Consider the following 26,625-nt stretch of genomic DNA (forward strand, 5'->3'; position numbering starts at 1 on the left):
GCAAATGTGCATTAAAAGTTTAGTGATAGAAAATGTTGTGTGTTAAGTATTAGCAAGAACGTACCAGATGTACCTAGATAGTTGTCCTTTAAAGTGCTTGCAGTATTAAAAATTACCTATCTGGCAACTACAAATAAATATTTTAATTAAAAATGAAAGGTACATGACTATAATCTAAGACATAAGGTACTGCAGACACTATATGTTTGAACTACCCATGTAGAGTAAAGCCCCCGCTAGAGCTAGTGCACTGTGATTGCAGAAGACAACTCGCAGGAAGATTCTTGCTACTCAAAGTGTGGGTGGGAGCAGGTGGCACCAGTAGCATTTGGGAGCATGTAAAAAATGCAAAATCTGGGGCCCCAGATCTCTGAGTCAGAACCTGCATTTTAACAAGACGTTCAGGTGATTACCAGACATATTCAAATTTGAGAAGCGCTGGTCTGGATCAGTGTGTCTCAAAGAGTAGCCTGGTGACCATTTAGATCTGATACAGCCAGAGAGCTTGTTAAAAATGCAAATTCCTGAGCCCTACCCAGACCTGCTGAATCAGGATGTCCAGATGTGGAGTCCAGGAATCAGCATTTCAAATGATCTCCCAGGTGTTTTTTTTTTCTTAAAGATTTTATTTATTTATTAATGAGAGACAGAGAGAGAGAGAGAGAGAGAGAGAGAGAGAGAGAGAGAGAGGCAGAGACACAGGAAGAATGAGACGCAGGCTCCATGCAGGGAGTCTGACGTGGGACTGGATACCGGGTCTCCAGGATCACAACGCCCTGGGCTGAAGGCGGCGCTAAACCGCTGAGCCTCCTGGGCTGCCCCCAGGTGTTTTTTATGTTCACCAAACTGAGACCCTCCCAGTCTTTCCAGACTCATGGAGGTCCACAAAGGGCCAGTTGACAGACACATGGCATTCCGAGTCCAGTATGAAAGGATTTGGATGGGCGTCACCTCTCCTGTGTAGGGGTTTATAACGACATTGATACAGCTAAGTGGGGAGAGAGCAAACTATCGTATAAAAAAATACCTGTTAGGATTATATAGTGAGTATATATTCACAACGCGTTGGACTCTCCCACACTCGTGGCTATGTGTCCTCTCTGAGGGTGGAGAATAACAGACATGTCGTTCTGACCCTTCCTAGCTCTCCTCATGTTGCCGAGCTCACCTCACCTCCAAGGGGCCATTCATTCTTTTGGGCTACTGGTCCGGGTCCAGCTCACTGCTCAGCCACGTGAGCATCCTGCTCAGAGCAGAACAGGGAACCAGTGATTCATTTCATTAACCTTTTCATCTAAACCCTCTCCTCTCCTCCTTGCATCCACCACCCCTTTCAGGGCAGCAGGTCCCGGCCCCGTACAGCTCTGCCAGAGTTGTTCCGAACACACAGGTCAGGAGTGGGTCAGATCAAGCCTGGGCATCTGTGAGCACTCAGTCCTGGGGGATGGCATGAGCTTTCTTTTTTTTTCCTTTTGATGTCTGCATTTGGTTCCTTCAGAAAGAGAGAGATTCAAACCACAACACTCTTTTAGAGATAAGAGAAAACCAGCTAGCATCTTTTGAAACCCAATGTATGACAAGGGACATGGAGCAGCATGTGATAGGAGCCTGGCTGGAGGTCTCTGTTGACTAAAAGCTTCAATAGATGGCAAGGAGGCCAGCCCCTGAAAGTGGTCCTATAGTGGAAAAATGTGTAGGTTGGGCTAACCTAGCCCTGATCTCAGGACTCAAAACATACCATGCAGTTGCAAAATGCTTTCAGGTTTACCCACATGTATGACTTAATCCTCTCAGCAATCCAGTAGGGATCATTATTCATCTGTTCTCCCCCTTTCTTCTTCTTCTTCTTCTTTTTTTTTAAAGATTTTATTTATTTATTTGAGGGAGAGAGAGAGAGAGAGAGAGTAAGCATGAGCCCAGGGGTGGGGGGGTGGGGAGTGGCTGGGGAGGGCAAAGAGAGAGGGAGAAGCAGGCTCCCCACTGAGCAGGGAGCCCAATGTGGGGCTTGATCCCAGGGCCCTGGGATCATGACCTGAGCCAAAGGCAGATGCTCAACCAACGAAGCCACCCAGTCACCCCTGCATTTCCCTTTAAATGCAAAACTAAGACCAGAAGTTAGTCATGAGCCTAGAAAGCTGGAAAGTGTTGGGCTGCGCCTTGGATAGGCTTCCTCTGACTTCAAATTCTAGTTTCTTTTCTCCCAACAATAATGCCTTATTCTAGTCATGAACTAACATATTATTTTAACTAGACCAGGGATTCCTTTTGGCACAGCTCTCTCCAAATTATACCAGTGAGTGCGGAACTAGCACGTGATACTCCCTCAGCAGGTGTGGTGGCCAAAAAAGAGTTACTGCTTCTTTACTTTGGGGCTCTGGCAAAGTCTCGGAGGTGTAGGTGAAAAATCAATGCCAGATGGCTCTCATGGAGAAGTCTCCATGGTCCAGCTGCCGAGGAATCACCCTGGGAGGGACGTCTTTGCAGCTAGAGAACATGGAAGCCCACGCTGGACCCTGGACCACACGAACCCCACGTGGCAGCAGAGACCCAACTTGGCTCTGCGCCACTTTGAACGTTCAAGCCTAATGCTGAAGTGAAATGGGGAGGAGTTGCTGTAGTGAGAGCAGAATCCAGGAGGCATTCCTGCTCGTGTTGAGAGCCCCCTCCAGGCCCAGATGTGGATGGTGATGAAGCTCGATGGTGACAGCGGAAATAATGCTCCTGTCCGCACAATCATTGGACTCAATAGATAAATGCAGACCTGTTGTCAGAAATGACAATCTGGGTAGTGCGAATAACTGACTCAACACAGTGATTGCTGGAGTTGAGGCTCAGGATGGAAAGGGAAATCTGAGCAGGAACATACAGTGACCAGGAGGTTCTGCCCCTGGAAGGGTCTTCAAAGAGCCAAGAGGGCTCCTGACAAAGCTGGCTTGCCCACTTCCAAGAAGGAGGCTTGTCCCTCTGATGTATGAGTTCAAGGATTCCAGCATGTGCCCTACTCCTCCATCTTTGTGTGGAACAATTCCCATATACAGTGTGTACTGGGGCCAGGCTGGGGTGTGCTGGGGCTGCGAACCCCTATATCAGTTTCCTAAGGCTGCTGTAACAAGTTACCACAAACCGGGTGGCTTAAAAGAGAAATGTATGCTCTCAGTGACCTGGAGGCCAGAAGTCCGAAATCAAGGTATGGGCAGGGCCACATTCTTTCCAGTGGTTCTAGGAGACAATCTTTTCCTGACCTCTTCCAGCTACTTGGCTATAGGGGCTGCTTGGCCTGTGGCCGCTGCACTCTAGCCTCTGCCTCTATGGTCCCACTGCCTCCTCCTCTCTCAAAATACCCTCTGCCTCTCCTAAGGAAGTATAGTGATTGTGTTTAGGGCTCACCCAGATAACCCAGGATAAGCTCTTCTCAAGGTCTTTAATTTGATCACATCTTTTGCCATTAAGATACCATAGGATCCAAGAAATGGGGCATGGATTTATATTTTGGGGGGCACCAACCACCCACTACAGCCCCTCTGAATTAATGCATATTTTCTCATAAGACACATCCATTAGGAAGGTAAGAATAGTAGCTGGGGAGTATATCAGATGCTTCATAGGCATTAGCTTGTCTGGTCTTCCCAACAGCTCTGTAAGGCCAATATTTGCATTCTCCATCACAAAGAAGGAACAGAAGCTCTGAAGTCCTTATTCCTTCAACATCAGTGAGGTTTCTGGTCTGTGACCTGTGGGGCTTGAAGATCCTTGAGGACCCCAATGGGAAGAGGAGAAGATGAGCAAGGCCCTAAGCCTCTAACCCTCTTTGCCCACAGCAGTTCTGCCCCAATCTGATTTAGATATCAGGAGGCTGTAAAAGATTCTTTTGTCCCAAAGGGTTACACTGAGAAAATAAACTTTGCAAACGACAGCTCTGCACTCCACTGCCTTGGATTGCTTGGGCAGGGGCCCGGGTTTAGGAGCCCACATCTGAAGGCAGACATATTGGGTTCAAATATCCTCACTATCCTGACCTTGTTCTGTGTCCTTGGGCAAGTTACCTGACCTCTCTGAGCATCACATTTCTCAGATCTGTTCAGTGGAAACAATAATAGTATCTAGCTCAAAGGGTTGTCGTGAGAACTGAATGGGATAATGCACTTACAATGTTTACAGAGTGCTCAATAGAGAATAGCTATTTTTTTCCATTGTTCTTTTCATTGGCTTGTACATACCTCTACTGATCAGTTCCCCTGATATTCAATCTGGAACCCCTTGAAAATGAAAATGTTTCTCCATACAGGTGGGTCCAGCTGTTTCTCCCTCACTAGTTTCCAGAGAAGAGGTATGGCATCAGCTCAGGGCAATGATGGGCAACAACACTCTTCCTGGCTCATATTTGAGGGTGCTTCACCCACACTATGCCCAAAGGGTCTGAGACACATTCAAGGTGATGAATATAAGGTGTAGCCACTGCCTCAGACAGGAGTCCACAAAGAGGCTGTGATGACAAAACTTGCAAAGGTGGGCCCTGGAGGGATAATCTGTGATAATTACAAAGGTTTATTTAGTGACATCTGTGGGGTTCTAGATGATATTGGAGCAGATGACCTACTGCCGCAGTGACCAAGCACAACTCCTCATAAGGTGCTATATAAGTGATAAAGGAGGGGGGCGTCATGCCTGCCTCTGCTAAGCCTTACTATTACATTTGTCATCAGATGAATGAAACACGTGAGTTCCAGAAGGCAAGCTGACTGACACCAACTTCTTCAATATATTCCAAGACAGCTGCTTTAAGCACAGGTTCTGATTGAATTTTAGAATGTGTCATAATGAGAGCTTAGCATTTATTGACTTCTTGCTGCCTGCCAGGCACTGGGCTAAGGACTTTATCTGCATGTTCTCATGTTTCTCCAAATGAACCAATTATCCCTTTTCACAGATGAGGCACAGGAGGTCAAGTGTCTCCCCAAAGGTCATGGAGTTGTGAAGTGGTGGTGCACGATGCAGACTAGGGTCTGTGTGAGCCTCTGAAGCCTGTGCTCTCAATCCAGCCATGCCCCTACTCTAGGAGCTGTGTTCTCAAGAAAGAACTTGTACTGCCTGCTCTGGTTCATCTTCATTTTTGATAGGATCTTATCCTGATTGAAAATAAATGTTATATTCAGAACTGGTGGCTCAGCAAAACAAAACAAACAAAGACACTACCACCATCCACAAAACCTGAACAAAAACTTGCTTTGGGCAAAATTCTCTTTTATTTTATTTTATTTATTTTATTTTTTATTTTTTATTTTATTTATGATAGTCACACACTGAGAGAGAGAGAGAGGCATAGACACAGGCAGAGGGAGAAGCAGGCTCCATGCACCGGAAGCCCAACGTGGGATTCGATCCCGGGTCTCCAGGATCGCGCCCTGGGCCAAAGGCAGGCGCCAAACCGCTGCGCCACCCAGGGATCCCCCGAAATTCTCTTTTAAATCACAGAAACCTACAACTCTAGGTTCTCAAAAGTACAAACACTAACACAGACACAGACCAACTTTCTCAAGGCACAGTGGCATGCCAGAGTAACAGACATACTCTCAGATGGAGATGTCAGGGGCAGAGAGAACTTTCTGGAAAGTGCATTTGGAGAAGAGGCTTTCATTTGAAAAGAAGAGGCCTCACTCTGGGGAAGAGAAGGAAATAATCCAAAAAGATTTTGGGACAAGGGTATGCCTGGCACTGGTGGGCTCTTGGCAGGGGCCAGTGGCAGATTTCTTAGAAAGAGGAGAGACAGGGTTCCTGGGTGGCTCAGCTGGTTGGGCATCAGACTCTTGGTTTCAGCTCTGGTCATGATCTCAGGGTTATGGGATCAAGTGCCACCCCTGGTCTGCTTAAGATTCTTTTGCTGCCCCCCTCTCTACTTCCCCCACCCAGCTCCTGCATGCATGCTCTTTCTCCATCTCTAAAATAACTAACTAAATAAATAATTAAAATCTTAAAAAAAATAAAAGAGGAGAGAGAGAAACAGAAGTATGGTGCAGAAGGAGAACGGGAGGGAGTGATAACAGAAGGAGTGTGTTCTCCTGCAGCCCTGGGAAGGTGGGCCTGTTCCTAACAGCATCAGCACCCTCAATAGAAGCAGCAGCAGATACTCACTGAGTGCTTATTATAAATGACGTGCGCATTAGCCCAATGACTTCACTGACCTTTGTGACAACTCTGAGTAGTAGAATCCATTATTACCCTCATTTTACTGATGAGGAAACTCAGGCTCAGTAAAGGGAATCAGCTTGCCTGAGTACACAGCAGGAAAGCGGCAGAGCCAGTTCAGACCCAGACCCCAAGCTTGTTCTGATATAGTTCTCCTCTCACTTTCCCTCTGGCTGATTCTTCTGAAGGTGGTAGTTTCGACATGGTGGGGACTGTCACTTGCATTGACTGTATCTACTGCATTAGGGTATTATGGACTCTCCAAGTCCAGGAAGTCGGATCCAAAGTATAAGAAGTCAAAGACACACTGGGGGAAGAAGGCTTAGACACAGGGTGTGGTGATGAGGTTCCTCTACACAGGAATAACCTCTTGCCACTTCCTGTATCACTCAGGACATGTGGATTTGTATCTAGGGGGGCTGGAACAGGTCTTATGGGGCCCCTCTCCCTCCCATCCCTGCACTATCCACTGGGGTTGCACAACGGGAGGTCCCTTCCTTCTTTGCCTCCTCTTACCCCTGCACAGTCCCTGTTGTAGCCCCAGCAGAAGAGTGGGAGCTACTGCAAACAGGATACTCATAAAAAGGGTAATTTCATAATACACGTCTGGCTCCCTCAGCCCCAGGGCGCCTTAGGGAAAAGGTGCAGTTGAAAGACCATGCATTGGGCATGCTCCGCCTTCTTAGGCTAGAGGAGAGGATGGGCACATCACATGCCAGTTGGCAAAAGAAAGGGGACAATTTCTTTGCTTTCAAAGACATCCCAGTGCATTTAATGGAAATAGCAGTGGAGGACATTAGAAATTAGTCACCCTTTTAAGAGAGCAGTGATCTCTTGCTGCCCTAATCCATTCCATAAGCCCTACCTGGAGGAGTTACAGTATGTTCCTTTTAAAAAAAAAATTAAAACTTGATTTTTTTAGAGCAGTTTTAGATTCACAGCAAAACTGAGCAGTAAGTACAGAGAATTCTTGTGTTCTCCCCGTCCCTGCACATGTGCGGCCGCCCCCATTGTCGACACCTCCCCCCTGTGTGCGTATGTTACCATCGATGAACCTCTGTGGGCTCATTATTGCCCAAAGTCCATAGTTGATATCAGGGTTCACTCCCTGTACAGTCTATGGGTTTGGAGACTCTCCTTTTTTATATGATAGAATAAGGAAGGGATGACTGGCTCCTGGCTATCCACTGGGGTAAGGCGATAGCCAGCATTAGCCTTTAAACCCTGGCTAAGCCCTTACACCCACACCTTATTTGTCAGAGAATATGACCAACTATCTATCTATCAGGGAAAGATAGCAAGAAAGAGAGGCAGAGAGAATCCACAGTTATGAAACCAACAGGAATAAATTCCATGGGACCACCCCCTGCCCTTGCTGCTTTAAGGAAGGCTGTTCTGTGGTTTATCTTCACCTCGGATAACACTGGGGAGAGACCAGAAGACTGTCTGGAAGTCCAAGAATAGCAAGACTCTCCACTCAAGCCTCAGAACCTATATTAGCAGCAAGTATAAAGGAGAACCAGGCTACTCTGTGATTCCATAGAATAGGCGAGACTGGAGTCAGATCTGATTCAAGCCCCAGGTGGGGGAGTTACCAGCAATAAGTGCAGGATTGCTCCAAGAATTAGAGGGGATAAGTAGTAAGTCTATGGATCAGGGGTTCCTATGACCCACCCTCCCCACCCCCCAGCTCAGTAATTCTCTGGGAGGACTCTCAGAACTCAGCATATAGTGCTCACAGCCACAGGGAAGGGGTACAAAGAGAAATAAGCAAAAGGAAAAGGGTGTATCAGGTGAAGTCTGGAGAAACAAGCTTCCAAGAGTCCTCCCTACATGGAGTCCCAGAGAACATGTGTGATTGCCTAGCCAACAGGCTCTGACAACACGTGTGAAATGCTGTCCACCAGGGAAGTTCATGTAGGCACTCTCTGCCTCCCATGTACCAAAATTCCAGACTCCTGAAGAAAAGCAGATGTTCAGTACAAGCCATAGTGTCAATGGAGTTTAGGCATCATGAGTCATTTTTATCAGTTCTGCAGATGGTGGGAACCTTCCCCAAGTCCAAGTTCCCAGAAGCCAGCCAAGGACCAACCTTGCAAGCAGGATTCTTTGGAGAATGGTTTTAGGCCTACTATGTTAACTCTTCTCCGAACAGCCTGCTTCATTGTTTGGCACATAGTAGATATTCAATAGATTGCAGTTATCATTGCCAGCAGCACCACATTTCTGTGCCTTTCTCTGTACAAAGATGAGCTCATCATACCAACACTAGCACCCTCCCATCCTCCAAGTCAACACAGTTACTCACTTGGAAAATGAAGAACGTGTGCATATAGGTGCACACACATATCTGCACACACGAGTGTATCTAAGATAAAGTAACTGCTTATAATAAACCCTTCCCTCTTCAAACAGAATCATTTTTTTCACTGCTGGTCTTAGTCTGCCATTTATAATTCTGAATAGCATGCTTCCTGGACCTTCAGCTTGATCATTGATAAAAATGGGTTCATCAAGGCAGGACCAAGGACAGGGCCCCAGGCACTCTATTTAAAGCCTCCCTCAGACTTTTGATTCAATCTCAGGATATGATTCTGCTAAGAGAATAATCATCTGGCTCATGGGTCAACGTATTGGTTACTATGATATGTGGGGAGGCTGTTGACTGCTTCACTCAAATAAAAATAAACTGTGTCTACAGCATTTTGCCAAACCACCAGCCAAATGCTTCCTTGTAAGGAAAACAAGGTTAGTGGTGTATGGATTGCTCTTATGCAGCCAGGGCTAGCTCATGGTGATCATACCCCACATCCAAAAAACTTAAGCCATTGGTTCGAACTTAACAGATACACTTTTTTCTTCCCATCTGAAATAATTTGCCTGTTCTCTTCTCTGACTGCACCATTTTCCCAGGATCACCAGATGTAATTAAGAGCATAGCTGTGTTCCCCAGCTCCTGAGATGAGCCTTGTCTTGTGGTTTCATTTCAGATGGCCACATGTGCACTTCACCTGCCTGAGGCTGTGGGTCCCTTAGTCGATTACTGGTTCTACCCATTCAAGTTTGAAGGCTCCTCATGGAGAAGACAGAGGTCAACAGAAATTTAAGTTCTAACTTCTTTCTATTACGTGCAACATTCTATTCCACCTGTCTCTCCTATTCCTTTTCTCATCCTTTGTTACCCCGAACAAGAAATACAACAACACTGCACTCCAGGACATCAATGATTAGGTATAATAGTCATTAAAAACTCACCAAAATTATAGGAGGCTCATTATACTATTCTGACAACTCCTGTATATGTTTAAAATTCTTCAATATAATTTTTTCTCCAAAAACCAATGAAAATCATTTCAACTATATTAGAAAACATTAATTACCAGTCTGGATCTTGGGTCAGAAGGAAAGGAGGGGAGAGGCTAAGCATGTGTTCAGGGAGGAGACCAGGCAGACAAAGAATCTTGAAGAAATTACCAACCTCTCTAGGGTCTTACAATCCTAAATCTAACAGCCAAAATGCACTCTCTCCTTGTTCTTCCTTCCCTTAGGGTGGTGATGGCTAAGGAAGAGGAATTTGCTATCATATGAGCATAAACACCCCAATGTTCACGTGCACTGATCTCATGCCTTCCCCTACAAGAAGCACCTACCCCTGCCCAGGCTTGCATCTAATTTTAACAGTAACTGGTTACTTTTTCTATGTACTTGTGATTAGTCTTTCTTGTGTCTGCTGTCTTTGCTGGTGTCTTTTTTAGAACACAAGATCCTAGAAGACAGTTTTCACGTCTCTAACTTTAAAGCCTTGGAACATCACCATGCTCAAGAAGCAAGCAAATTCCTCCTCCTGGGCATTCAGTCTCCACACCTGCTGGTCTTCTTCACCCACTGTCCATCTGCCTTGGATCACCACGGCTGGGTGTCTCTGTCCAGTGTCAGTCACCGCTCCAGGCAAGAAAAAAGAGGAGAGGCTGAGAGGCCACAGCAGCCTTCTCGAACAAGTTCAGGATGGGCAGATCATAGGCAGTACCTAAAAGAAGTTTCTGATCCACAGAAAACAGGACACTCTGCATCGGTAAGAAACACTCAGAGCCATTTTTCAAAACTAGCAGCTGTAAAAAAACGAATGCAGATCGCCGTTCAGTGCGCACCAACGCAGACTCATTCCACCCTCAAAGAGCTTCACAGTCATTATTAAAGAACACATTTCAGAACATAATGTTATTAGGCTATTGATTGTTGTTGGTTTCGATGTTTAATTCAGTAACAGCTCGAGTTGTGGAGAGCTTTAAATGAAACGGATGCTCTGAAGACGTGCACAGACGCTGCAATTTTCCACTGGGTTTCACAGGGAGCTCTGGCAATGCCGTAGGGACAAGGGGCTCCTGGCGCCGTGAGGTTCTTACAGGCAGGGAGCTCACAGGCCGGCTGCTGAGCAAGGCTCTGCGGTTTTTGGTACAGAAAATAGAAAAGGCGGAGAGTTCCACATGAATCCAAACAACATCCGCTCCCTCTGTCACCACGCATTAAATGATCCGGGACTGAAATTCAATACACACCTCGGGCACTCTTGCGGAACGGTCCCTGCGCATCTTGGAGGCATCAACACCCCAGGAGGAATAGAAAGCAAAAAAAGAAAAAAGAAAAAGAGAGAGAGAGAGGGAGAGAGAAGCTTTCCTCTGAACATACACAGAGATAAAGACCACAGTGGGAAACCCCCACTGGGACGACAGGACAGGAGGTTCCAAGGCTGCAGCTGGCCTACACTGCTGCAGCTCCTTGATCCTGAGGCTCGTAGGCCAGAAGGACCCCAGTAGTGTGCAAAAAATCCAGGGACAGTGTCCCTGGGGCCTGTCATCACTGTTTCCTGTCCATTCCACCCTAAAAACGTTGCCTAAAACCAGCCTCCCTCAATCCCTAGTTAGTATCTCCTCTTCTTTATGTTTTCATGCTCTCCTCTTGAGCCTGGACCAGTGGTCCTTGAAGTGTGGTTCTCCTGACCAGCAGTATCAGCGTCTCCTGGGAGCTGGCTTAAAATGCCAATTTCTCATACCCTATCCCAGACATGTTACATCAGAAACTCTAAGGATGAGGTCAAGTAATCCATATTTTTAAAAAGACCTTTCCGGGTAGTTCTGATGTGTGCTCAAGTTTGAAACCACTGGCTTGGACTATGGAGCAGGCTGTAAAGGTCTTCTGCCTCCGGCGTAGCCCCCACACTGACACCAGAGCCACCTTCTAAAGCACAAATCTGATCAGCCTAGGTGCCTAGCATAGCCCGGCATATAGTAGGTGCACAACAAATATTTGTTGGCTAAGTGAACCTATGACCTCTGCTTTTAAAACTTTGATGGCTGGTTATTCATGGCCTCCACAAAATAACCCAGAAACTCCTCAGTAAGAGAGAATAATATTTATCTGATTGTTATTTCTTTCTCATTCTATTAGCAGTTACCATTTATGGAGGACCAACATCCTGCTGTGTGATTTGGTGAGTACCTTGTATTATGATATTCTTTTTTAATCTGTCAACCCTGTGAGGTAGAGAGAGGTGGGTGCTCTTTACAGATGAGGGAATTGAGGCTCAGAGAGTTTATGTGTCTTGCCTCAGGACATACAGGCACCAAGTGATGGGCTGAAGTTCAGTCCAGGTTTGTTTGGCTCCAAGGCTCATGCTCTGAATGTATTTCCTTTCAAAATCAGTGACTGCTCTGTGGTCTTCCCACCTACATGCTTTCTCTGGCTTTGGCTTGGGCCATAAGTCTCTGAAGTCTCACCTGATCCTCCTTCAAGACAGAATGAGTGACTTGCTAATTATACTAATGATCCAGGGCCTTAAATTGGATGGCTTGTGGGGGCCTAAAAATCCTTTGATGAATATTTCCTCAAGTGTGGTCCTTGGATCACCTGGAAAGCAGAGCCAGAAATGCAGAGAAATGTGGAGCCCCAGGCCACAAACCACCTCCGTCCCCAATTCACAGTGGGCTTGGTGTGGGGGTCCAGAAATGCCTCTTTCCTAAGGGCCACGCTACCCCCAGGGTTATTCTGCACGGTGATGTTTGAGGTCCTCTGCCCTGGACTGTGAGCTTGTCCTGTCCTCATGGGTTCCCCTGGAGCAAATGTACAGGGCTGCCATTTGACAGACCACCAGAGAATGAATGAATGAGCCCTTTTCTCTTAAGAGGATTGAGGTGGGGTGGGTATTCCATAAAACACTCATAGGAGAAAAGGCACAGCAGAGACAGGCTTTCCAGATGTGGCACCAGCTGCTGGCACACAAGAAACAGGCCTGGGTGTGAATAGAAGACACATGTTTTGAACCACAAAAACTTGACATATCGACTTTGGCAAGGCTTGCCGACCATGCAGTGCTGATAATGTTATTAACGCTGAATGTATTTGCCTGACCTTATCAGGCCTTATAAAGAGCACAGGAGTCTAATTAAGTTCAGATGCCAGCACCTCTAACTTCTTTCTCGATAGCTACTGAGCCCATCATTTACCCTGATGTTCCTGAAATGGCTGGTCTTTAAAACCAAAGGAAGTGAGTCATTAGCATGTGTAAGGCGCTTGTCATGATTTGTGGTAAAACCAATCTGGAGCCCAGAGATGGGGGGCTGTTTCATTCTACTCGCTGTTATATCAGTCAGGCTGGTAGGAGACCCGGCCTTATTGTCCCATCACACTCACCACGGGGGTCTGTCTTCAGTTTCCTTCTATTCAACCTGCACACAAATGAATTGGAAGGGACGCTGACGGGCCAGCTGGTCAAATGGGCAGATGACATAGAGCTGGGGAGGAAACCAGGTCAGAGCTGGTGTCAGAGCCAGGATCCAAAAGGGACCTGTGAGTTAGGAGTGATTTATGGGGGCTGCTGGCAGGTGTTCTATGTCTCCACCCTTGAAACAAATAGTAGATAGTAGCTGAAAATAATAGCAAACATTTATATAGTACTGGGTGCCAGAAACTAAGAGCCTTTACACACATTAACTTGTTCTATTCTCAACTCCCTGTAAGGCAAATTCTGTTGTTATCCCCATTGTTAAGATGAGGGAACAGAGGCAAGAACAGTTAAGTAACTTGTCCAGGAGACTGTAAATCCACCCACCAAATCTCCCCTTTCTGAGTGCACTTGAGTACTCCCATTGATGGATCATTTATGACTGCTAGAGGCAACTGCCCCCTCCCCCACTTCCTCTTCTGGCTTCTTTCTTTCTTTTTTTTTTTTTTTTGGTAAGCTTTAACTTGCAGGAAGTTATCCCTTATATTGATTGCAGTGAATCTGTTTGAAAAAAAAAATTAGGGTAGTCATGTTGGAGATACTGAGATGTTAACTTGAGGTGGCTACCCCTCAAATTATAAGTTGTTGAAGTCACTGAGGACTATACTAATAGAGATATAGTATATGAGCAGAATGAGGTGACAGGGTCCTGTTCTTCCCTGGCCTGAGCAGCCATACTGGGAGTGCTATGTTCAATTCTAGACAAGTCAGTGAACTTAGGAGGCTGCTGGCAAACCAAGCTGTCTGAAGAAGGGTGATTCAGTCAGTGTGAGAAGCTGAAACCAGGACTCAGGATCTGAAGAAGATGGAGGTGTTGGGCTTGGAAATGAAGAGACAGATGGGGCAGGGGGTAAAGGTGAGTGTTATGGCTGTGCTGGAGAAGGCATTCAGGCTAAGGATAGAGGCAAGGGGAGCAGGCAGGCCGGAAGGCTGATTTTCATTTTTTTAAAAGCTTTTAGTTTGGGATAGTTTTAGATTTATAGAAAAATTGCAAATTGTCCTATATTCCACATACCCAGTTTCCTCTATCATTAACCTTCTACATTAATGTTACATTTGTCACAGTTAATAAACCAGTATTGAGACATTATTAGCTAATGCCCATACTTCATTCAAATTTACTTGGTTTTCACCTTTTTTTCTTCTAGACCCTATCCAGGATACCACATCACATTTAGTAGTCAGGTCTCCAGAGGTTCCTCTTCCTTTTTTTTCTCCTCTTCCTTGTGACAATTTCCCACTTTCTTTGGTTTTGGTGTCCTGAACAGTTTCAGGGGCACTGGTCAGGTATTTTGTGGAATGTCCTTCATTTGGGATCTGCTTGATATTCTTCTCATGGTTAGATTGGGGTTACAGGTTTTTGAAAGGAAGACCATAGGGGTAAAGTGCCATGTTCATCACATCAACAGTAGATACTATCAACATGACTTATTCCTGTTGATAGTAACCCTAATCACCTGGCTGAGGTAGTTGCCAGATTTCCCCACCCTTTCTGTATTGTACTCTTTGCAGGAAATCACTATGTGGAGACCACACTTAAGGAATATAGCTGTGGTTCACCTACTTTGATGATGAAGTATCTACATACATTATTTGGAATTCTTCTTCATGGGAGATGTGTCTATTCTTGCTCATTTATATATTTGTTTAATCATTTGTTTATATCAGTGTAGATTCATTGATATCATTTTATACTTTGGGTTATAATCATATTTTTTTGTTATGTTTAAATTGTTTCAGCTTTGGTCACTGGAAGCTCTTTCAGTTGCTTCTGGCCTTTTAAACATATCCATCATTGTAGAGTATTGACCAATACCTTACATTCTACCACTAACAGGTGCTCAGGTTCATCTTGTATATTTCCTGCCCTAGTCTTAGAATCAGCCATTTCTGTAAGAAGCTCTGGTTCCTTTTATTGGAAAATGGTTTTAGAAATCAAGATCTGGGGGCTGGGTGTGCTCATTGCTATTGGGGTGTTCACTGGTTCTAGGCCCTCTCAGATGACAGAGCAAGGAAATATGTGTATATCTAACCCATGGATGTATATGTATTTGTGAACATTTCTCTATATCACCATCTGTATCTATATGGAGCTAAACAGGAGTTCACATGGATGTCTCTATTACCACATGAATCATTCTGTCATAGGGAAGGCTGATTTTTAAGCAACAATAACAAAAAACATTCTGTGAAGTGATGGATGTGTTAACTAGCTTTATTGTGGTAATCATTTCACAATAAATACATGTGTCAAACCATCATGTACACTTTAAACTTATACAATATTACATGTCAACTATATCTCAATAAAGCTGGAAAAAAATCCAATATTAAAAAAAAGACACTCTGCAAATTTGGGGCTGGTTGCTTCTGGAGGTAGCAAGTGCTCCATCATTAAGTGTATTCAAGCAGACTGGGCAGCTACAAGGAAAGAGATCTAGTGGGCAAAACTGGAAAAGTAAGTTCACTCTATATTTGAGGCCCCTTCCTGACCTGTGACTATTGAAACAGAAGCACCATGTAAGGAAAGAGTATATTTGGCTTCCCAGAAAGATTCATAGTCTTCTACCTTTTAGCAGTCTAGAATCCAAGCAAGGAGAGAGAGTTGGCATTTAGGACAAATCAAGGAAGCGCTATTCAACTGGTGGGAAATTTATAGCATTTGTAATCCAAAGAAGAGAAAACAGGCTTAAAATATAAATGAAACTCAAAACGGTTTTAAATTCACATATGACAGAGCCAGAATGGATTATGAAAGGGGAACGATGCTGGCCTATAGGAGGGACATGTGCCAGAGGACTGATATCTAAGGAGTTGATCTTGCTGTCCCTTTAGGAGTCCTGGATGGCCATAGTCAGAGGGACAATTGTTAATGCTTAACTACCACAACCCAGCATCTAGTCAGGAAAAATGGGGCAGTCCAGAGGCCCAGAGAAGAGACAAGAACTGACCATCCCGAACACAAGAAGGCTGAATTTCCCAGGAAGGGGATGGGAAAGAGGAATCCCTCCTTGGTTAGCGTTTTTTCTTCCTGCTAGCACCTTCTCCAAAAGACCTTAAAATCACGTCTTCAGGAAAGAAAAGTGATGAAGAGATAAAAGGTGGGTCCCAGTCCCAAAGATTTTGAGCTAGTACATATGCAGTCTGGCTTGGAGATTTATTTTTTAAATAATCTCCCTTAGGTGACACTGATAACTAGACTTTCTCAATGGCATCTGGAGTGACCTGGTGATCTGAATACCAGAGTTTGCCCAGTTCATGTTTGTTATTCTGAGTAATTATTAGTAGGTCCCCCTTCCTCCCATGTCAAAAATGCCCTGGTTTGGGTGGCAAATGATAGGGTGACCCTTCTTCATACTGATATGTCCCTGAGCCACAGATGGAAGGGACATATCACACAGTTCCAATCTCAGAGAGAGTGAGGGTTCTCTATCAGGAATGGGGAGAGGTTCATGTTGGGACAAGAAAGGGTTCTAGAATCTCCTGGGGTCAGAGGCTTGGGGGCCAGTGATAAATAGATTGATAAAATCACCTGTGGTTTGAATGTGCCTCCCCTTCCCCACCCCCTTAAGAATCATTGTTTAAAGAAGGTGCTGCCTCTCAGCCCCAAGCCTCCCTTTGGGTCCCTGCCTTTCCCATCTCTTTTTTCTCCTTTCTTTCTCCCAAACCTGCCGTTTCCCCTGTCAATATCAAAGGGCTGCCATTGTGCTTCGCCCTGTTGATGATGGCTCTCTAGATGAAAGAGTTAGCTGATCTTTGGTCAAAAGTAACCATGGAAATCTGAGACATTAGCCATTGCCCGCTGGGGACCTCTGATGGGAAGCTCTCAGATTCTCTCCACACTCAGGAGAGATGGGATAAATCGCAGTCGACCCCACAGAGCCACAGATTTGAAACATGGGTGTGATCACGTTTGCCCCCCCCGCCCCCGCCCCTGCCGGCTCACCCCTAGCCTGGTAACCCTCAGGGTGCATGCCAACTGTGCCTGGTAACTGTGCCAGAGGAGCAGATTGCTCCTGATACTGGAGGCAGCAGGCTTCTCTCTCTCCCTGCCAGTCCCCATTCTTTAGTGACCTCACACAGTATCAGGGTTTTAAATACCATCCGAACGCTGACAACTCCTAGATTTATGTCTCCACCCCAGACCTCTTCCCTGAACTCCAGACTCGTATATCTAACTGCCTACTCGATATTGCTCTTGAATGTTTAATAGACGTTTCAAATGTAACTTGTCAAAAACTGAGCTCCGATGCCCTTTGACCTCCATCCCTCCATCCCTGCTGCTTTTCCTTCCTCAACTCCTGACTTTCTAGGTCCTGGGGCCCAAAGCTCCAAGTTCTCTTCCCCTCATACCCCTGCATCCGATTCATTAGTGAATCCTACCATCTGTACTTCGAAACAGGTGCAGAATCTGGTTAATTTCTTACATGTCTCTAACCTCGGGTCTAAGCTCTGTCATCTTCCATATGGACTCCCGCAAGAACTTCTGAGCAATTCTTTCGGCCTCCCCTTCCCTTTCACAGTTTCTCCTCAATACAGAAAACTTCCTTTTAGGGTGTGAGTCACATTGCTGTCACCCCCCTGCTCCAAGTCTGTGTCCTAATGGCCTTCCTCTCACTCAGAGAAAGAAGCCAAAGTGAGCAAGTAGCCCTTAGGGCTAGTAGGGTCTGCTGTCCTGGCCATGCTCAGACCTGACTTCTCACCCCCTCCCCTGCCTCACTCTGTGCCAGCCCCACTCCCCTATATTCCTGCCTCACGGCCTTGATGGCAGCTGTCCCCCTACCTGATGACCTCAGGTTTCCTCCCTCACCTCCCCTAGTGCTGGCCTCAGTCTCCTCCATGCAACATCCTTGACACCCAGCATTTACCTCCTTTCCTCAGTTCATCTCCTTAGCACTTACATTGTCTAACACATGACGCAGTTTGCTCATTTATCTTGTTTGATGTCTCTCTCCCTCACTAGGACATAAACTCCAGAAGGGCAGGAGTTTTGGTCTGATGGTTTCCAGCAGTATGTCCACGCCTAGACAGTGCCTGATGCAAGACAGGAGGCACTATGAGAATACTGGTGATTGTCTGAAGGAATCTTTAATCTATGAGCAGCACATATAAAGTAATAAATAAAACACTACATATTTATAGGAAGCTGATCACAGGACACAAAGACAACTTACAAAGAGTGAACACATCTGGCTAATGAAGACATAAAAAAAGAATTCACCTTCATTAGGAATGCTCAAAGAAATGCATATTAAAATGACAACATGTTATTTTTCTAGTATTGGAGTAACAAAAATAAACCAAATAATAACATTCAATGCTGACATGCATGTTCATACTCTGATAGAAGGAATAGAAATTTGTATAATGTTTTTGGAAAGCAACTTCGTAATGTGAATCAATAGTTGAACATTTTTTTCATATCTTTTGATCGATGACTGGGAATCTATTCTAGAGAGCCCAAACTTCAGATAAAAGCTATGTACACCTATAGATGAATGGATAAACAGAATGTGACAGATACATACAATGAAATAGTAGAAGCTTAACAAGGAAGAAAACTCTGACACATGTTGCAACATGAACCTTGAGAATATTATGCAAAGTGAAATAAGTCAGTCACAAAGAGATGGGTACGATATGATTCCTCCTATATGAGGTACCTAGAAGAGTCAAATTCGTAGAGACAGAAAGGAGAATGCTGGGTTCCAGGGGCCAGGTGGAGTAGAAATGGGAGTTATTCTTTAATGGGTACGGAGTTTTAGTTTTGCAAGATGAAAAAAGGTCTGGAGATGGATGGTGCTGATGGCTGCATGACAACGTGAATGTCCTAATGCCACTGAACTGGACTTAAAAACAGTTAACATTCATGTTATGTTCATTTTATCACAATTAGGGAAAAAAAGCTACAAGACTGAACACAGAGCTGCCAGCTAAGTTTGCCAACAGTTTTTCTATGTCCCTGGAGAGATAGAAAGCATAACATATATTTGCCAAACGAAAGTCTTACTATACTGTGTCAATGTTTATCTTGTAGTATATACTTCTCTTGAAGAAAAATATTAGAAACAAAAAAGTAAAATAAAAAAGGCTTACGCACACCATTTTTTCATGGAAGCACTATATACAGTATTAAAAAATAGAAACCAACCTGTTGATAAGGAAGTGGTTGTGTAAATTGAGGCATATCCACAAAATGGAATATTACGCAGCTATTAAAAATCTGGACAAATACTTTTTGTAACCTGGAGAACACCTGTGATACAATTCTGAATAAAGAAGCGGGACACAAAATTGGCAATACATTTGAAAAACCACATAGCTTTCCCTTATCGATTCTGAAGCACAGAATTTCTTCCGCAGGTGTTAACCTATCTGAAATGTGATGCATCTCACTCTCTCTGGAAAGAAGCACTGTATCAAGTGTAATTGCACATTCTTAGTGGCACATAAAGTAATGATGTGCTCTAAAAGTAATATGCCAAAATGTTAACAGTAATTATGTTTCTTTGTATTTTTCCATATTTTAAAGAAATTTTATAATGAGCTTGTATTGCTTTTAGAATCAGAAGGAAAAAAAAGTTATGTTAAAAATATCTCTTCAAGAAGTGTTCACTGCCTGACAGGATAAAGCACCAACTCCTCAGCCCCTGTGCCCTCTGGCTTTGCTGCTTTGATAGCTCCTTTCCAGTTTTCTCCTCACATGCTCTGCGAATCAGCCCACTATTCCTGCCTCTTCCACACCTCCATCTTCATGGAAGTGCTCTTCTTCCTGCCTGAAATATCCACCCCCCCCATCCCCACTCCCTCACGTGTCTACCTGGTGAATTCTTATTTATTTTTCAAGGACCCACCTCAAAAATTCTCTCTTCTATGAAGTCTTCCTGTTTATTCCCTGCCCAGAAAGCAACTGGAACCTCCTCTGTGGTTCCAAAGTGCTGGTTGCTGCTTGCTCCTGCTCTGGCCTAAGCTTTTGAACGAGGCATCTGAACCGTCCCTGCCATCTTGCCTGCTGCTCAAGCCTTGAGAATCTGACTCCTTTCCCTCTCCCTGCTGAAACCTTTCTCCCAGATCACCACCCACAGCCTGCCAAATTCAAATTCTAACGAATACCCAGTCCTTCTGTTCTCACTTCCTCCATCCTGAGCCCCTTTTAGCCTGTGGCTTCCATGACATCTCACTTTTCTAGAATGTTCTCCACTCGATTTTTCCTTCTTCACCATCACTGCATCTTCTTTTGATAGTCACCAAAATGCCAGTGTGCCCAGCTTCCCTTCCTTGGCCCTGTGGTTCTTACTTGGAGGTCCAGCAGGTCTGAGGACAGGCCCTAGGGATTCAAGGACCTCCTAAAGTGGTATGCAAAATGCTGTGGCTGTGACGGTGTGCACATTTTACCTGGCGATACAGCTATAGCATAAAAGATCCCATGTCCCCCCCCCCCTCAAAAAAAAAGGTTACAAACGACTGCCCTACACATTCTCACATTCTCTCCAGTGACCTCATCCACTTTTTATTTGAAGATAAAATACCACTTATATTTTTATCTCCCCTCAAAGAACTCCTAACGATGGGCACCACATACTGTGTGGGAGATATTTTTTGCATGGGGAGGAGGCGTTTCTCTTAAATCACAACTCAGCCTGCTCTGCCTACACACATTAGGAGGAGGGGAAGAAGTCTCAGAGAGTCCCAGGAAGGGGGGAGGTCTGTGTAGTAGGAGGACTGGATAGATGGGGAGTACCCTGAAAGCACAACCCAAGGGAAGGAGCTGGCCCGGCATCTGTCCCACGCAGAACATGGAGACTAACTTTGTTGTGTATTTCCTCTAACGTGACGCTCAAGTCTGGCAGTTCACCACCGGTTACTGCTCAAGCAGCAAGGTCATCATCTGCTTACAACTTGGAAAAATATCAGAGACAACACTGCTTAGGGTATTCAAATAGAAGTCCCTTCCCGGGACTGGCAAGTCATTTCCTTAAAAACAAAGGAAAAAAAATTAATCTGGAGGGGGAGAAATGGCTATGTTGAAAATTGTCTCCAGAGCTGTTGAATTCTTGAAGATATAAAATGGATTTCATCTCTTAATCTCAGTGTTTCCCCAGCATCCCCTGCACCCCACCTGCCTCACCTCTGTCTCTGCCTTTGGGGCCCTGCCTGGTGGGAGGGTGGACTCCCACTGTAACCTGGCCGGCTGGCTGGCTCTGGACTGCCTCTCATTGGGGACCAGGGAGGACCAGCTTGGATCCTAAGGCCGGCATTTATGCTCCCGGCTCAGAGATGGGAAAAAAGACCCTTTCTTCTGCTTGATATATTTAGTAACGACCTTAAAGAGTCTGCGAGGCTGAATGAATTGGTGCATCTCTGTGCATTGGAAGCAGCTGCCACAGCGCAGACAGGAGGAGGGAGAGACTAGAGGGAAGAGGGGAAGGCGGGCAGCGGGAGGCGTTGGGAGAAAGGGAGCGGGAGTAGGGGGAGGAGGGAGGGAACACACTCGGGCAGCGGTGGGGAGGAAGCCAGAAGGATGTGCGGGCAGCGGCAGAGAAGGCTGGAGTGTGCACAAGCTCCTGGCTGTCTCCGGTGGGATGGCCTGGGATCTATTCCCTGGTGACTCTGGAGGGGGTCAGCACAGGGAGGGGTGCCAGTGCGGGTGGCAGTGGCCATAGCCTCCTGCTAAATCTGCCTAAACGGCAGCACTTAAGGGCCCAATGAAGGAATCCAATTTGCTCACAAGGAATGTCTACAAATTTATATGTCCGCATTTAACACAAAGTGCTCCCAGACCAACCCCAGGGCAGAGCAGGACCTGGGGCCTGGCTGACTGATTCAGCCGGTCCTCAAGCTCCTCTCAGATTGCAGGCTTGGGGAGGCAGGTAGTTCCTGTTCCTGACCTGCCTCCTGGCTGGAAGGTTCAAAGGACATCAGACCTCCCAGCTCTAGAGCACAGAGGTATCGAGTTTGTGTGTGTGTGTGTGTGTGTGTGTGTGTGTGTGTGTGTGTGTGTTGGGGGGGGTTGCGGGGGGGTGGGGGGATGGAAGGGTAGAGACAGGGAGCTTGCAGACCTCTCTCTCTCTTCCTTTTCTTCAGAGGAGAAGTGGCTACGAGATTCATCACTTGGCATCAAAGAGGAGAAAAAGGATTAACCCTGTTACTGCTCTGGCCCAGGTTAGGACTAAGCCACCTCTTCCTCCTTAAGGACATAGGGTTGTTGTCGGGTGGCATTTCTGTTCAACCTGTCAGCCACATCTCCTTTGCAGAGTCCCAGTGGACCCTTTGTGCAAATGATGGAAGGGCACCCCTTGCTCTAGGCTGGCACAGCCTCACACAGGTGCAGACCTGCGGAACTCCAAGCCCCTGGCTCACGTGCAGAGACTCTGTCTAAATGCTACTTTTTCCTCTGCACCAGGAGCCTCTCCCACCAGAGAGAAGGAAGCAGAAAGCACCTGGCAGAGCTTGTGTCTGGGTCCATCCTGTGAGGAACCAGCTTGCTGCTGCCTCTTGGGGCCATGAACAGCTCCAAGCCATGAAGCCATGGAAGAAAAAAGAATCATCTCCCTGGTGCATGGTCTCCCTTCCCCCAACCACATCTTACATCTTAGGACTCTAAAGGGACCACAGACATGGAGCTCGGAGCCCCCAGAGGAAGAGAGACAGGCTTGGCTGGCCTCTGAGGACCAGAAAGACTCTCTGGGAGGTAGGAGGGAAGCTGCCAGCCTGGAGAGCCCATCCTTGGCTTTCTAGAGCTCAGAAAGGCAGGCTACAGCAGCTAGCTCTCCTCGAGGGCCTCACTGATTAGGTGGCTCAAAAGCCTGTAGTGAGGGAGTAAACAAACATCTTCAGTAGGTCCTCAGTGCTTACTCTGCTTCTAACAAAGCTCAACAGAGTTGATTAGTGATTTTTAAATGAAGGTAATAAAAAAGAAAACCAAATGTCTTGTACACGGAGTTTAGTAGTTACCAATAGGGTTTAGTAGTTACCAGCCTGGTCACTGGCTCCAGGTTGCCTGGGTGCCACTCCCAGCACCACATTCCCTGCCCCCAGGTTACTTCTTGGCCTAGGACAAAGTTACCTGACCTGGTTGGGCTTTACCTGTCTCACCTGTGATGTGAGGATGATACCATAGGTACCCACCTCACAAGGTTAATGAGGTAACCAAATGAACTAACACATGTAAAGCACTGAGAACCTTACCTGATACAGAATAAGAGTTTAATACAGTAGATAGTACGCATTTCACTAAAATGCTCATCCCGGGGTTGAAATCCTGTCTATCCCATAGGTAAACCAGATCCACTGACCCTCCTTCTAAGAAATCATTCCAGACGTCTCTAGTTAGATTTAACCTCCTCTCCTACCCAGCTCCCAACCACTCTCTGTTCCTGCCTTGAATCCCGAGTTTATTACATTCTGTTTTGCATGCTAGATATCTGTGGATGTGTCTACGGGCTCAACTGTACTAGATTATAATCTTGACAACAGGGACTGCGACTTACACATCTTTGTTTCTCAAGTCATTAGCAAGGTTCCTTCACACAGCTCAAGAAGTATTTGTTGAATTGAATAAAATGTAGACAAATACAGGTCAGCTCAGTCATTTTTGTTAATTTAAGCCCATAGATCATCTTGGCAAAAGGTTAGAAACAGAGAATCCCCTGAACAACTCAAGAGTCTTTGCTGGACCTTCAGGAAATCACAGGACAAGGGGGAGTATCTGCCAAGCATTTCTATGTAGCTGGGATTCACTTGCAGTTTACTGCCAAATTAGCGTTGGCTTTGCTTGGAATTTATGGGGAAGTCCTGAACAGCTGGGCTAGGTGGGGCCCCTGACAGCTAAGAGGGCCCAAGGTAATTGATAAAGGGGCCTTTGCTCAGGCATCTTCTGTGACAGGTTTTAAGTCCTTTGGCAAGCTGCTCGTCATGACAGGAGCTGAATTGTGATGTCTGGAATACTAGGATTGAGGAACACTGTCTGGCACATGAGCAAGAGGGGAGAGAGGGTCAGGAGCTATAACTGGATCTCCAAAATTTCTTTTTAGGACTGGCTCTGCTCACCCAGTGGGGCAGGGCGCTGTGAAAGTTGCCCCAAATCAAGTCTTGACAGTTTTTTTCCTCTCTGGATAATAGTGGCTAGTGCAGTGACTTTCCTGCTGTATGCATTTCTTTCTTTCTTTCTTTCTTTCTTTCTTTCTTTCTTTCTTTCTTTCTCCTTCCTTCCTTCCTTCCTTCCTTCCTTCCTTCCTTCCTTCCTTCCTTCCTTCCTTCCTTCCTTCCCTTTCACTTTCCTGCTGTTAAAAAGAAAGCCAGCCATTTACTATCTATGCTAATTTTTTCTGGGACTATCTTAATGGTGACTCTCCAGGGTACCAGTCCAAATTTGCAACTGGAGAGCCCTGGGGAGGAACGTTCAGCTCCAAGGCCCTGATAGAAAATCAAGATCTGGTTAGCAAGGCAGCCAGTAAACTAGAGGCAGCGATGCCTCGGAAGCATAACCAAGAAGAGAAATGTTGACTTTATGGAGTGGTTTTTGCTATCAAATCTGAAAACCTAAAATAAGTCAAGAAGTTGTCTATCGGAATTGATGAGTACTTCACGAGTGTAAATCAGAGCGGCAGGGAGCCAATATGCTGCGGTCATCAGTATGTATGTCCTGACCCGAGGCTGTACCTAAGACAAAGTATTTCACACCCGCCAGGACCCTACTTCAGTCTTTCTGGAGCTCCTGAGGGTGGCAGGGTGGTCTCCATAGCCTCTTCCTGGGTGTTACATCATCTGAGTGGACTTCAGCCTCAGCTCTTGGACCCCTGTGTAGGTAGAGGAGGTCAACTGCAAGGACACACAGTCCATCTGATCTAATAGCCAGAATACAAAATGACTCGAAGGCCTGGCTACTCAAAGTATGGTCCATGGATCAGCAGTGGTGACATATAACTTGGGAACTTGTCAGAAATGCAGAATCTCAGGCCCCACCTAGAGAGTGAGGATCTGCATTTTAACAAGGTCCCCATGATTAGCGTATACGTGAGAGTTTGAGAAGCACTGTCTTAAGCTATGCTTCTTACTAACCCTGTTACCTTGGGAGTGACCCTTTCCCTCTCTCCATCTCAGTTTTTTTTTATATACAAAAATTGGGAATATAGACTCTCTTTTCTCTTATATTACAGGACTATTCTGAGGACCCCATATGTATGGATATTAGGACTTTCCAGAGCTAGGTAAATGTGAGTAGTTGTTGCCTACCTATAACCTTGGCTGGCCTTCTGCTCTTCACATGCACCAAGCAATTCCTGCCTCAGGAATTTTGCACAAACTGTTCCCCTGGCCATATGACACTTGGAGTCGTTCACTTCCTCTGTGCCCTAATTTGTTTAAGAACTCAGTTTTGACATTTTTGATACAGGGACTCTTCTTTCTGGCCCTTGAAAGACTAACTCCTTTTGTCTTTCAAGTCTCAGCTCAAATATCCTCCCTTCAGAAAAAGGCCCTCCCACTCTTCCCAGTCTAAAACTACACTCTGCAGTGTCACCCCAATTTGCTTGCTTTATATCATTTATTGCTCCCTGCAATTATCTTGTTTTGAGTGTGTGTGAGTATGTGTGTGTGTGTGTTAGCTTCCAACAAGGGCTCCATGAAGGTAAGAGTCTGGTCTGCTCATCTACCACTCTTTCAGCAATTAGAACATGGACTGGCCCTGAGGAGGCATTACATACATTTTGTTGAATGACTTGATGAATTCACACTTGTGGCTGGAAGTGAATGTAATATAACGTGTGGGTGAAAGTGGGCTGGGGGACAGGGGGAATGGGGCTGGTTCTCAACTCATCTGTTCAGATGCCTCAGTGATGTGTCCCTCAAATGTCATGGGTCAAAGGGTCTAAGAATCAACTGGAAGTTCTCTCGGAGAAATTCTTCCTCCAAAGCACAGTTTTTCACTGGTCAGGAAGAGGGGTGGGGCTATCCATAGGCTCATGAGGCAGGTGAGTTCAGTGACCTGCAAAATGCTAAAGCAGAGGTTGGTGGACCAGTAGCATCAACCCCACCCTGGACCAACTGCATCAGAAACTATGGGGACAGGGTCCCATGATCTGTTTTAATAACAGCCTCTTTATTGTTATTCTGATACACAACAATGCTTGAAAACCACTGCAGTAATGAAGCAGGAGAATTCCCCTCTTCATTCCAGCTCTGGACTACGAAGCACCTCCAAGGCATACGATTTGGTGTTCGATCAGGAGCTGGGGAACAAATGGACAATAGGACCACTGTCACACCCTGCTGGGTATTTTGCTTTTCTTCCTTCAGCCTTTACAGGACTTCCTCTGATGGCTGGGCTTGAAGTGGGATATGGTTAGCACTGAGCGATTCTTCTTTTACCAGTGCTTTTTTAGTGAGTCAAGCTGATTTAATTTTAATCAGCCGAGGCAGCAGAGCGGTGGTTCTTAGCCCTGGCTGCACTTCACACTCACCTGGAGTGTTTTAAGATCCTGATGTGTGGGTCCCACCCCAGTTCGATGATATCAGAATGTCTCGGAGCGAAGCTAGGTACCAGGACTTTTTAAAAAGCCAGGCCCAAGATCCACTGCGGTATTGTCAAACATCATCTCTCCCAAGCTTGCCCAGTGACAGGAATCACTTGGGGGCACTTGTTCAAACTACCACATTCTAGATCT

General features: G+C 45.7%; 1 protein-coding gene and 1 long non-coding RNA gene across 6 annotated transcripts in view; one reads left to right on the plus strand and one right to left on the minus strand.

The window, feature by feature from the left end:
- The window catches only part of CRTAC1 (cartilage acidic protein 1), a 157,676-nt gene that overhangs the window by 89,500 nt on the left and 41,551 nt on the right, over nucleotides 1-26,625 (minus strand). The window lies entirely within an intron of this gene.
- On the plus strand, nucleotides 21,826-22,604 carry LOC140595706 (uncharacterized). The gene is made up of 3 exons (XR_011997525.1): nucleotides 21,826-21,907; nucleotides 22,046-22,123; nucleotides 22,365-22,604. It is a non-coding gene; the product is annotated as an uncharacterized lncRNA (long non-coding RNA).

This window comes from Vulpes vulpes, chromosome 15, assembly GCF_048418805.1.
Source record: "Vulpes vulpes isolate BD-2025 chromosome 15, VulVul3, whole genome shotgun sequence".
In the NCBI taxonomy this organism is placed as follows: Eukaryota; Metazoa; Chordata; class Mammalia; order Carnivora; family Canidae; genus Vulpes; species Vulpes vulpes.